The sequence below is a fragment of the Octopus bimaculoides genome, chromosome 7 (assembly GCF_046866305.1).
Source record: "Octopus bimaculoides isolate indiv1 chromosome 7, ASM4686630v1, whole genome shotgun sequence".
In the NCBI taxonomy this organism is placed as follows: Eukaryota; Metazoa; Mollusca; class Cephalopoda; order Octopoda; family Octopodidae; genus Octopus; species Octopus bimaculoides.
Window position 1 is genome coordinate 18,124,083 of NC_142934.1, and position 7,500 is coordinate 18,131,582.

Sequence of the window (7,500 nt, forward strand, 5' to 3'; positions counted from 1 at the left end):
GAGTGTCTGTGCATGCATTTATATATATGTAGTGTACATATATGTACATATTTTCATAGAGTATGTGTGTATGTGTGTGTGCGCAAACGTGCGTCTATGTTTATGTGTCTGTGTATATCTGTGTCTATAAATGCCGGGAAAATATTTCTCATAAAGCCAAAAAATTACTTGATGTGCAAAGGGATTTTGTTTTCAAAGGTCTTCAGGGGAATAGATACAAAATATTATCCACACTTTTATTGATATTTCAAAACAAATCGTACTTAAATCAATGTAGCACAGTAAAGCAGAAGCTTGATTCTATATGGTGTAATAGGCGTACACATACGCACAATCCACACCGACACTGTTTACATGTATATATTATTATAGATAGATAGATAGATAGATAGATAGATAGATAGATAGATAGATAGATAGATAGATAGATAGATCTCTTTAACACTTTAAACTCTTTCAGCTTTAAAGCTGCGGTCATGCTGGGGCACTACTGCTGCCTGTGCTGCACATTCATTATTTGAAACCTCCTCTGACGTGTAGCATTTGGTGAATGAGGGAGTTTGATGCTGCTGCCCACATGTGTGTTTCCTGCCGATAGATAGATAGATAGATAGATAGATAGATAGATAGATAGATAGATAGATAGATTGATTGATTGATTGATTGATTGATTGATTGATAGTTACATACATACACAAACATACATTACATACATACGCATATACGTCCATACATACATACACACATAGATACGTATGTGTGTGTCCACCTCGGTTATTATAATGTCGATTGTGATCGAAAATGTGTTGTATTATTTTATTGCGTGCGGATACAACTAAACTTTCTATAATAAAGCGCTACTTATAATGTTTTAATCGTTTTATTGAACTTTAAATTTCAAAATACTTTTAATAAAATCATTAACACATAATAAACTCATTTGTGTTCGTGGAAAACTGCTTAATGAAAACAGTAAATTGAGGGTGTTTAAATATAACTATCTTACATCCAGATCACAAACTAAGCAAAAACGCAGTAAGAGAGGATTGTTTTACCGTCCTCAATAAAACTACTGAATTTTCTTTTCGTACCGTCGCAAATATTCTTATTAGAATAGAACTGGGAAATTGAAACTCCACAAGAAATCTACACTAATAAGCAATTATATTCATTTTATTTAATCTTTTAAAAATCAACAACGTGTCTCAATGGTACATCCGTTATTTTAATCACATGTAACCATCGGAGCTGATAGGAAAAATGTAATTTACTTAAAATTAATTAACTGCAAGTTTGAACTGCATACTGGTAGTTAAATATTCGAATTTCGGTGCATATTTGTCAACGATAGACGCAAACAATTTTCTTGTTCATTTGTTAATGTGTTTCCTGTCTTAAACTTTAACATATTCTTGCACGAGAATGATGTTTCACAAAGACAGAGTGACAGAAAATACTTCTTCACTATAAACGACACGTAAGATAATGGAGCATTAGAAACTAAATGTCAATAAATAAAATCTTGGAGGCTTTGTTTTAATTCAATGTCGCTTTGTACAACTAGTAATTCATTTTCTGTATCACACGAATTTTAGTTGAACAAAGCTTCTCTCTACACAACAATTTCTTCTACATCAGTTTTGCTAATGGAACATTAAACAAATACCGCTATTGGTATAAGTTGATGAAAATCTTGAAAACGAAACATCATAATCGGTTTCTCAATTCTCAAAAGTGGCAATTTATTGAGTTTGCCAGAAAGTCCGTTCGGTTTTTAAGCAAAAATATGACACAAGTTTTGTACAAAAAGCGATTTATTCAATCAATGATATAATTACCATTTCATTCCAATATCTTCTACCATATTGTGAGCTGATCCATTATTCTTTACTCAAAGACTTTCCAGTCTTTACTGGCAAAAAAGTTTCCCCTGTGACTGTTTACATCCTCTTCAGAGTTGAAGGTTTGTCCATTCAATGAATTTTGAAAAAAATGAAACAAGAAGAAACAGAAGGCGCAAAGTCAGGAAAATATGGAGAGTGCTGTAAAACTTCCCAGCCATGCTCCTTGTAAATTCTGTTGCATCTGGAAAGAAGTATGTGGTTTGATATTGACATGATGAAATACAATGCCCTTACGATTAACAAGTATTAGATGCTTCTTTCTAGTGGATCGCTGCGTTTAATTTGACCAGCTGTTCACTGGTACACATTTGAATTGATGGCCCTACTCGTGGAAAGAATCTCATAAAAGACAACACCCTTCCAGTCTCACCAAATTGAAAGCATGTCCTGCTTCGAGTGAAGGCCTGCTTTGGTTATTGTAGTGATTCACTACGTCTCCTTACGACCGCTTGCGTTTCACATTGCTGTAGACGATCCAATTTTCATTCCTCGTCACAATTCTCTCCAAAAACGGATGGTTTTCTTCACATCTCTGCAACGAATCTCAAATGGAAATCTGCTGGGCAAAATTTAACCTTGTTGAATTGATGAAGGACCTAAATATCGATATTTAGGTCCTTCATCAATTAATTTTTGTTTTGCTTTGGGGTTCATTTTTGCTTTTTCTCTCTTGTTTGCATTATCCCCCAACAAATGCACTTTTCGCACATTTTTTGATGAATAATACAATGGCGTGAATTAATTTTTTTAAAATTTTGCGGCTTGATATGCAATGAGCAATAAATCCTTTATTGCAGCCTATTTCTAGTTATTGATTCAAGTTTCTAAAGTGTTAAACTGTCCTCATACGTCATTTTTCTGTGCATATTTGTATATTGTAAACATCTTTTCCCTATGTTTTACCTTCTAATGGAGAACATATTGTAAAGAATTCTTTTTTCATAGTAATATCCTCAAAAACTAACCGAATATAAATACACGTTTGAGTGACGCGGTTAATATCTGTTGATTCATCCATTTGCAATGAAAAAAAATACTTTTGCACGCTGAAATATCTTTATGTATTTCTTTCTCTATTATGCCATCAAGCATTGTTTCAATCCTTCTAATTACAGTATTTTTTGGTGACTAGAACCCACTTATTGCATTCATATATCAGCTTTGTTTAGTTGCTTTTCTTTCCTAATTTACAAATAGCAAGTTACTATCCGCCATGATAGTTCCTTCACTTTTTTTACCATTGCTCAAATATTATTATTTTTTTTTATGCACCACAAATATATGCAGTTGCCTAAAAACTGCAATTGTAGCAGCTAAAGATTTAGAAATTGACGCTTTGTAAAAATTTATTGTTGTTTTTCCAAACAAAAAATTAATTCTTTCGTTTTTCTCATTTCCGAATTTAGAGGAAGCTATGTTGCAAATGTTTTATGAATAGAATTTAAATATTTTTTCTACTTTGTATCGCTTTGCTACAACGATATTTGCATAGCAAATTAAACACGTTCATTTCTCTTTAATCATTGCAAACAAAAATTGCTCTTTCTATTTTTTGTTATAACAGTATGTCTTTTTGGCCTTTTATGTTGTTGACAATCCATTATTAGTGGTATTTTTTGAAAAAAAATGGAATAGCGATATTGTTGGTGTAGGGTATTATAATATTACTATATGGATTTAGAGCATATGATAGTAAGCCGTTCAAATATTGTTTTTTTCTCTGTTGGATAAAAACTGTTTATAGAAAAAATGCAGAAAGATTGTGGCATGTGTTTCAAAAATAGTTTTCCAGAAACTGTAAGGCATGATTATCTTGATTTATTTTATTAATCTGTTTGGCTTTATTATTATGTTTTTTTTTTTATGAAATCTATAATATTATGGCTGTTACGATTTATGTATGGAACGCTTAACTATGGAACCAAATAGAAGATATAATCTGTACACACAGCTTTTATAATATTCAGAAGAAAAACTTGACTGATAAACTATGGAACGGAATCGAAGACATAATATAATTTAGACATAACAGATATATTATTTATATTATTTGCATGGCAAGCCACGAGAATATCAATATTGAAATTCAAGAGTGATATCTGATATGTGTGTGTGTGTGTATTGATGTACACAGTACAAAATATGATATAGTAGTTTCTTGCTTTGGAGATGTGGGTATAGACAGGGTTTTATATCACGCCTTGTGTCTTCCAGCAACCCTCTGGCTCTGAGCACATGGTCTATATAATTTGCAAATCAGGACGTTGGTACTCAAGACACCACAAGATTGCTTCCCAACCACATGGTTCCAGGTTCAGTCCCACTGAGTCAGTCCCACTGGACAAGTGTCTTCTACTATAGCCTCGGTTGCTGATCGCTCGTCGCAGAAAACATACATAATCTTCTTCCATAATCAATGTGTTAGTTATTAAATCTACATATTTTTACTTTAGGCGTCTCATCATTAAGTAAACAATATATATTTGATAAAAACAGACATATATAATCAAAACGGACATTGTTATCCTAGAAACTATAGAAATTCAAAACTATAAAGTATTAAAACGAACTAGCGAACTAACCATATTAGAATTGTTTAACATAGTCTAGTCTAAGAACACAAGTTACAAAGGCATAAAATGGAAAATAATGACCCAAGGAATAATTAATCAAGAATAGTAAACACATACATTAATTAAATATATCGCTTTAACTATCAGGTATCCATCATCTCAAAGCAACATGATATGACAATAAACTAATGTAGACCTATAATATCTATTAAAAATTAACCTTAGACAGGTTTATAGTTGAGCTTGTGGCAGTGGAATCCTCCGGCGTTCTTGGCCCCAGACGATATCCCTGCTCACTGCTATTGGGGTGGAGATGGCTGTCCGCAAGTGCGAGCCCTATGTGTCAGAGTGGCTGTTCCAACACATCTCCCTCGCCATTCTCCGGGGCAAGGTCTTTTCTATTTTGTCTGATTGGGCCATGAGGTGGTCTGACTTACAGGAAATTACGTATACGTTATATTCTTTAAATACTTAGATCCAAGCAATAATTTATTATTTTAATTCTACCATAGAATTACAGATGATATTTCTACCTAAAAAAAAGTATGAAATATAAAATCACAACGAAACGCACATATACATACACACATGCATACATATATATATATAATTTATGTATTTACACATGAAATTTAAGAATTAAGAACGCAAACAGGTTTTGCTAAATATACAAAAATAGATATTCAAATGGCATCAGCCGGTTGCGATTAATCCGCCGCTCTATTTCTTGCGAACATTAATAACGTTTAACGATTTTTGTTTCAATTTCGACTGCTTGTTTTGTTTTATGGGAGAAATACCATGTTTTGCAATAAACCGTTTTGCCACGCATCGATTGTCAATAAACACAATTCAAATACACATAATTATTTGCATATACCTATACATACATATATATACATATATATATATATATATATATATATATATATATATATATATATATATATATATATATATATATATATATATATATATATATATATATATATATACATACACATACATATATATATATACACACATATACATATACATAATTATTTATGTACGTATGTATGTATGTATGTATGTATGTATGTATGTATGTATGTGTGTGTGTGTGTGTGTGTGTGTGTGTGTGTGTGTGTGTGTGTGTGTGTGTGTGTATGAACATGTTTGATGTAACAAAGGTAGAGAAAATAATTATGAGTGGGTTAGCATTATTGATACAGAAATCGCCATAAAAATCCAATAGAAATGAACGAAGGTGGGTTGTATTCGGTATATAAGGGAAAGGAAAGATGAGATAAGAACATATCTGGTGGGGGTGGAACATAGAGAGAAATATACTGTAGGATGAGGGAAGTTTAATATATATGAGTGTACAGTATGAGTTATTCTAACGGTTCACAAACTCATGAATGTAAAAGAAAAACCAGAATTTTGAGGATGTATGCTTGTATATAAATACATGTATACATGTATAAATATGTCCGCGTGTGTGTGTCTGTGTGTGTGTGTGTGAGTGTGAGTGTGTGTGTGTGTATGCATATAGAACTGGACAAAATAGTAGAAACACTTTGTTATATGGAATTTTTATTATTTAATACGGCGTTTAAGGCGGCGAGATGGCAGAATCGTTTGCACGCCGGGCTAAAATGCTTAACGGCATTTCGTCTGCCGTTACGTTCTGAGTTCAAATTCCGCCGAGGTCGACTTTGTCTTTCATCCTTTCGGGGCCGATAAATTAAGTACCAGTTACACAGTGGGGTCGATGTAATCAACTTAATCCCGTTATCTGTCCTTGTTTGTCCCCTCTGTTCAGCCCCTTGTGGGTAGTAAAGAAATAAGAATCATTAACGCGTCGGACAAAATGCTTAGCGGCATTTCGTCCGCCTTTATATTCTGAATTGAAATTCCGCCGAAGTCGATTTTGCCCTTCATCCTTTCGGGGGTTGATAAAATAAGTACCAGTTGGGCACTGGGTCCGATATAATCGACTTGACCCAAGTCCGAAATTGCTGGCCTTGTGCCAAAATTTGAAGCTCTAATATGTGTACGAGCGCTACCAAGCATAGTTCTCCAAGTTTAAATATAAGTTACAATGATTTTGATCGACGCAGTATGCATTAAGGAACTATCGATGAATTGAAGAAGAGTTTTCTGCAATTGTTGAAGAATTGGCTCCAAAATTCCATTCATTACGCTTACCTGCGATTGACTTTGGTATCAGTCCAACAAAGTGTGAAATTAAAAGATTGAATAATGTGCCATCAATTCTACCCCCGACATCCATAATATTCGATAATGCATAAACATTTACTTGGTTATTCAGTTACGTAATCACTGTAAGCGGATATTTTCTTAATTCACTTACGTAATGACTGAAAATGGGCACAAAGCCATAATGCTGTTAACTATCGATTTATTCGATGTTGATCTAAACTACATTAAATCCAAAAGCAAACCTTCAAACTTTTTCATCAGGGATACGTAAAACGGCCAAACTTTTAAAGTTTTTAACATAAACAATCTATTTCTATAATGTCCTATACGCGTAACATAATCTCTTACTATTGATATTTTCATAATAGTTAAATAGAATATTCTACTTTATAATTTGTTGTGTCGACGCCCCAAAGCGAAGAAGTAGGATCGCCCAAGACAAATAAATAAAGGTAGTCTAGCTGTGGTAGAAGAGTTGAGTAGCTGACGAGGAGCAGTCGAGTAGCAGTTGAGAAGAGATCATCCGAAGGTGCTAGATAGCAGTAGCTTGAGACATAACATAATTAAAAATTATAGGGGTAGGGGTATCTTAGTCCTAGTTTATTTCTTTTGATTTTCAAAAAAAGTACCTGTATTAAGCGAAACAATAATTAACGAATCAATTTTGTGAATAGTTGTTTCCATATCTGATTTTCATTATTCGATTTTGCATAAAGTTTCACCATTATATTTTATAGTTTATCCTTATAACCTGTGGCCCAACAAGGGTTTTCAGTACCCGGGACAAAAGCGAGTTTTGATAAGGGAGAAGTTTT